Source organism: Arachis ipaensis, chromosome B8 (assembly GCF_059453495.1).
Source record: "Arachis ipaensis isolate K30076 ecotype BB chromosome B8, ASM5945349v1, whole genome shotgun sequence".
Taxonomy (NCBI): Eukaryota; Viridiplantae; Streptophyta; class Magnoliopsida; order Fabales; family Fabaceae; genus Arachis; species Arachis ipaensis.
Genome location: NC_142443.1, coordinates 9,605,774 through 9,612,500, shown reverse-complemented (window position 1 = coordinate 9,612,500; position 6,727 = coordinate 9,605,774).

The following is a 6,727-nucleotide window of genomic DNA, read 5'->3' as shown; positions in this document are numbered from 1 at the left end:
CTCATTCCATTGCTTTACAGTCATGATAGGAATGATTCTATTTACTAGAAAGAGACAGCACCCTATTCTTAGCATCGAAGAGGTAATTTTGTGTAGACTGCTTTTTGAAAGTGAAATAGAGACTTTCACTAAAGAGTGAGATTGAGGAGTGAAAGAACTCGGTATTCACATAAGAAAGTGGCAGTAGTCTAGGCGGACACCTTTTATTTTGCCTTACCCGCTACGCCCCCTTTCTAAGTAGCAGCTTAGGGTTTGACAAAGCTTAATTCAAAAGCTTGAAACTCATATGCTAGTACACTTGCCCTGTATGCCCCATCTCCATGAAAGTCTTAGCCAGTGCTTCTTTCCGCCTTCCAACTTAATAGATTCTCTCTATCTCTATTTCAGGGGTGAGTATTAAAACGCCATAGGAAAAGAAAGGGGTTAGCTCTTAGCTCGCTGGTAGTACTGATACAATCAATATGTACACACATATTAGGAAACTAAAAAGCAGAAAGATCCTTTCAAAAGGGGCTTTTTTACTCACACTCGGGAACTTCTCACAATCTCTATTTTTTCATTAAGGTTAGAACCTCAGGTCTCTTTTATATTTGCGAATCCCTCCTGCTTGACTTCCCTCTTCATTCGGTCAATAAGGCATTCAGAGGAAGAGGCTATTGGCATTCCATTCCGGACAAGGTAGTTCTTTGTTTTTCCGGGTGATACGAAAGTGAATAGATCGAATAGCAGTCTTTCCGCTTAGCCTACGGGCTGTGAGGTATCACCACGCGAAATACCAAAATTCTCCAGGTCAATGAATAAGTATTACCATTCGAAGGTAAGGAGCGTAACTCAAGGTCTTTTCTTCTTTCCTTTACTACGATACAACGAATGAATTGAGTCAGATGAATAATATTCACTCAGAAGCGGCAACTGCTTTTGCTTCTTCAAGGTGGTTTATCAAGGGTCCAATGGGAATGAAAGCTCTAAAGCTAGTGGTGTTCTTTAATGGTATTCAATCCCCTGTTATATTAGTTCGGTGACCTGAGGCCACAAAGGAAAGGACTTCTACCATGAGCGGACTCCTTCTCGGAAGGAAGGTGATAGAGTCGGAAAGTGGCAACGACGACTTTTTGATAATAAACTAAGCGCTCTCCCCAATTGGTGGTCACCTTCGAAAAGAGCACACTCGCCTGGAACAAAACAAGCTGTGGCTTTTGCCTGCTGCTATTCGATCATAGGAATCCTTTGACTTTCGAGGGAACTTTCTATGGGGATGACTACCTCAGGCTGGCGCGGGGGTGACAATAGGACTTCGTTTGAGTGCTGCTTGAGTGAAGAAGCCCTACACTAAGGGGTGGGATTATGTTATTCTTATTTTAAGAACGAACTCTCTTTGACTGCTCTAAAAAGACCCCCTTTAGGGGCTAAGGTAGCGATCAGATCAAGGACAAAGGCTTTATGCCGCTCTCAAGTAAGAAAGTGAAAAGCAAGGCCTTTCTTTAGAAAGGTTAGATGAGAAGTAATTCCATTTAGTTAGCCCTTTTAGAGATAGAGGAAGAGATATCTTTCTATTGTTGTAGTTACCAAAGCCCGTACTTAGAAGTCTAAAGTCAGAAAGCAAGTAAAGTCTTGAAGTATAGGCATAAGCCTTAAAGAATCACAGCCTAACTAATAAAGCCGGGCCTTCTACTAAGAGTGCGGTTAGAAAGCTACAAACAATTCTTATTTCCTTCCTTTTATATATACAGTGAAGTCAGAACCCGAGCTAGTACTATGATTTAGTCTAATACATTCCCGACCGGAGCTAGCATCCTATATCTATTTAGTTAGGAAAGCATTGGGACCAGAGACATAGAAGCTGGAAAAAAGAACTAATAGTCATAACAAGAAGGAGTTGGGGGCGCCCCCTATTTATTCATTGCACCTAATCAAGTTTGTTAAATCAATCGGACAACCGTAACTAATAAGATAAAGAAAGAAAAGAACCTTTTGGAGAAACCAAGGTAGTCAAAATCTCTTACTTCGGACAAGCGTAACGAATAAGATCAACCAATCAAAGAGACTTCCATTCGATCCTTGCCTCTTGCTTAATAGAATTCATGCTTTCAATCTTTGTCTGTCATCCTACGTCATTTCATGTCTTCAGTCAATCTTACTGACTTCCCTGGCTTTATACTTTCAGACTTCCGCCCAGATCAGATGAAGTAAGGGCTTGAACAACAATCTTTGAATATGAGATTGAGGCAGAGGCTTATTTGTTCCCTGATTTAAGGGGAATAGTGGAGATATCAGGGATATACTTCCTAAACAATAGAGGCACTTTATCCCAATACATTAGTGAAACTGCTTGGCCAAGCCGAGTGCGAATTTCATTCCTCCAGAAGTTCAATTACAACAAAAGAAAGAGGAATTTCTTGTATTCGACAGACTAACCCCCTAATAATATAACTTCCTTCCCTGGCTTTACTAGCTTTCTCTTTTCTTTAAAGAAGCAGTAAGGTCTTTATAAGGAGTTATAATGACTTCTTTACGGCTCTAAGATGCCTTACTTGAGGCTCAGTTCGCAGCTAAAGGATCTGATTCCATTTCCCCTGTCAGACTTCCTATTATATACACTAGACCTTGAAGCTAACCTTGTTGACTAGTTGCATTGAATCCCGGGCTTTTGCCCCACCCAGGCTTATTGGATTTATTAGGAGTTACGGTAGTTCGAAGTTCCAATTGTGAAGGGGTTTTTGAAGTTCTTCCCCTGGGATTAGGAAGAGATTCTTAGAGATATGGGCTACCTCCTATTGGTAGTTATTAGTTACGGCTTTCGTAACACAATAGACTTACTTCTTTCCGACTTCGGATTGGATTCAATAGTCAGTTCCCAGATCAAGTAGAAAATTCAATTCCTCCGGATCTTAGCGCTAACTTAATAACCCGACTAGTTCAGTAAGTGAAGTGACGAGCGAAGGTGTACAAAGTCTATGACTCACACGCTTAGGCGGGTTACGGGACTTTGTGATTCTTTCGGACAAGATTGCCTAGATTGATCAGATTCTCTTCCTATCTATTCATAAGACAAGATCAATCAAGGAATCCAGAGGCAGGGCACTTTATTCCGATATCTCCCCCCGAGGTTGAGGTAGACTTCCCTATCCTTAAGGATAAAATAAGATCTCTTGCTTTGCCCACAAGCCCTACTAGCGTAGCAAGTCTGGTCGCAGGTGTGTTGTTTTAAAGATCTTGAAAAGCTACACCCCGATATACATAATGAATGAAATGAACAACAACGATTACTTAAAAATCTGTTTTTCAAATTTAGGGACGATAGAAACTTACGCTAGACAGCCGCTTTACTATATACGAGGACCACCAAGAGTTACAAGGACCTTACTACTTTCTACTTTCTCGTTTGACCCATCATTAATACTTCGACTACTTAGGACTTGATCTTAGGCAACCGGTGACCGCCTCTATGAGGACCTTTGGGCGGAGCTTCCTCGATCAAGAGTGCCAGCCGGGCGGGACTAGAGATGTGGAATCACGTCTTGCGCCATATGTACTGAGGAGAACTCGGGAGACATGGTTTCAAGCCCGGCAACCAGTTCATTCCAATAGGTCAGTTACCTCAATCTAAAGAGGATGCTTGCAGGTCATACTTGTCTTGGTCTTTCTCTTTTGCTTTCTTTGTAGCTGCGGCAGTGGTAAAGAGTTCTAAGATCATCCTTCTTTCCTAGGCCAGGTAGCCTGTGGGCTTGGTATCTGTAATAAGTAGTTATTACCTTCTCTCATTTTTTCCTCTAAGTCGAGTGAAGTTACTTCAGGGATCAGGCACGAACGTAGGAAGAGAAGAGTGGATGCTTTGTTCCTTACTCTAACAAGTAAGCAAGTAAACTACCTTGAAGTCGAGCATCTTCAAACGTACTAAACGATTCGATCTATCACTTAAGTCATTTCGACTTGGAAGAAATCCATACTTGTAGCACTCCTGGTGCAGAATCTCAGAGCTAAGCGAACCGAACCCCCCGTGATCTAACCTTAACCTCTTTCATCTATACGAGGTATCACTATCGTCCTCGTTCGGCTTACAGTAAGCTGGCTGCTATATAAATAGAATGACGACCCCTCGATTTAGGGCTGTGGTAGGTGCCTAAGACCATCGCCGTACCTTACCAGATCCGGGCTCTAGGTGTGATGTAGATGAAGTAAGAAGAAGCAAGCAGTCAGGGGCGATCCGGACCAGGACTAATAGCCATTCATTTTAAGGCAAGTAGTTGAGTTAGTAGCCAAACTTAATCTAAATAAGGTAGGGGGAAAGTCTCAAATTCCTAGTCATACTTTTCTGAAGGAAGTAAACAACCTTTCACCTGTCTAATTCTCTTTTGCTTTGGGACTTAGCCTAGTTGCCCCGCTTCCTTCACTCGACTAAGCAACGAATTCTTATCCCAAACCTGTCTCGAGGATAGGCCCAATGCGGTATCAGAATAGAATAGGGGCATCGAGCCCTTCCTACTTCATGGGTAGCAGAGCAGCCAATTGAGAAGGTGAATCAAACCCTACGAAACAAGAGACGGAAGAAGGAACGCAGTGGATGCCACTGAAGCCAATACAAGACAGGATCAGCATATGGCTGGCTACTTCTGAACCTTGACCTTCGCTTCCCGCTGATCCCAACGTGTGATAGATTGATTCTAGTAATGAAACTCCCATCCGACTGGATCTTTCTCTCTCCATGGGATGAAGTCTAGTGTTCTAGGTCTTTTGGATTGGGCTGTGATCCCTATCTTTTTATAGAGTCTCTTTCATCTAATGGAATGTGTTCAGTATCTCTCTCAGGTTTGAATCTTTTCCTTTTTCATTTATCTGGTGAATCTATTCCCTGGCATGCCTTTGGCAAAGTCAAGTGATGTGGAAAAGTAGCGCTGGACATTTTCTGAGCTCTATGTCTGGTCGAGGGTGAGAACTCGTGCTGTTCACAATCCCTATCATCCAATCTCTGAGATCAGGAAGTGGCCGGGAAGCTTTCCATTCCCGTACGGAAGATGAAAGACGAACCTCTGGTCTAGTGGTTGGTAGATTTCCTTGTTGCTGGAATCCAATGCTTTAGTAATTGAATCACCGGCAGGAATGCTAAAGTCTTCATAGTCGGGTTAAGTGTTAGCTGGAAGCTAGTCTATCTACTTTCCCGTGTAAGACCAAGAGTTTGGCTTCTTGCAGCTAGCTGCTCTTTCAGAGGAAGGACGCATAACTCAACATAGAACAACTAGCTCGGGCTCTTCCTCTTTCCGGAACTTCTGTAACTGCTAAATCAATTCTTAACTTAAGGGCCCTCAAAGAAACTACCTTTGACTCAAGTCCCGGGGTTTAGGAGTTGATTAGCCGAGTCACTCCAGCGGTCTCTCCATTTAATGGCATCCAACACTAAAGGCAGTTATCACCTTCTGCAGAGGTCAGAGGACTAGCGCTCCACTCCTACTTAGTCTTTATCTTCATAAAAGAGGGTTTAGGAAGCCTTGAAGGCTTGGGTCAAATATTTGCTTTCTTTCTTAGGCGCCTGCTTTCCGATAGACGAGTTCATTGAGCAATGGCGCACAAATCAATAAGAGTTGATGCTTTAACTAGACTATTTCGCCCGTAACACATGCAATAGAAAGACTCCTCTAAGGGCACTAGCTCTAACAAGAGAAATCTATCCCAAATCGACCTCCGCTTTCCAGGTTATAGAATAGATTCTATGGGATGATTGGGGCCTTTCGGGAACTCCTATACCTTTCGGTAACTCAATATCTATAGTGGACTTTCTAGTCCCAGAATGAATTCCTTAGGGGGTTTCGTATTAAATAGAAGTCAGAATCTCTAGCTCCGCACTCCTGACTACTCTCGTTTATCATTATCTAGAACTTACCGATCCAAGGTTGCTCCCACCTATCGGCTCACTAGGGCTTTTACAAGGACATGGGATTTCTTCGCCCCAATCCTACCGCCAAACAAACCGGTGTGGTTGGTAGATTTCGCCTGATCATTGCCTAGATTGACTTCTTTCAAAGCCATGCATCTTACCAGAGACGAGAGTTCAACTTGGCATCGAGCCGAGCTAGGAGTTACTTTTCCTCAACTATGGTAATGGTAGTAGAAGGCAGCGCCCCTTACTGCTCTCTTGGGCTTCCTTCGCAAAGGGGTTCTGTCGAGAACAAGAAAAGGAATATCTTAGCGTGATACTCGGGGAGTACTTGAAAGCAATGAATAGCTCTCTAAGGCTGCAAGCAAGATGGATACGGAAACCCTGCAAATGAGTCAAGAAGGCCTGTCAATTCAGCAAGAGCATCGGTCCTATCGTTTTCCCTTTGACTTTACTAGTGGGGCTTGCTGCAGATAGACCCCTTCCTAACCTAAAGAGCAACTTTCTTTCCCGATCTCAATGAAAAAAGGTACTGATCTAATCGGGAAAGCCGGATCAGACAAGGAAGAAGGAAGAGTTTGCGAAAGAGTTGCAGATTCAATTCTGTCAAATCCTATACAAGAGGCTTGCTCCATGGAATACGGGAAAGTCAAGATGCAACTATCCCTAAAATAAATGGCTGTATACAGTGCGATATGGCTTAGCTTCTCTTAGCTCTAGGAAAGAAATAGCAGTTGTCTGGTCGGAAAGAATGAAAGAAAAGTACACCTTAAAAGTGAAATGACGAAATTCAATTTGTCGATTCAAAAGCTGTAAATGAAAAACTATCAATATAGGCTCAGCTGTGTCACTATTGAA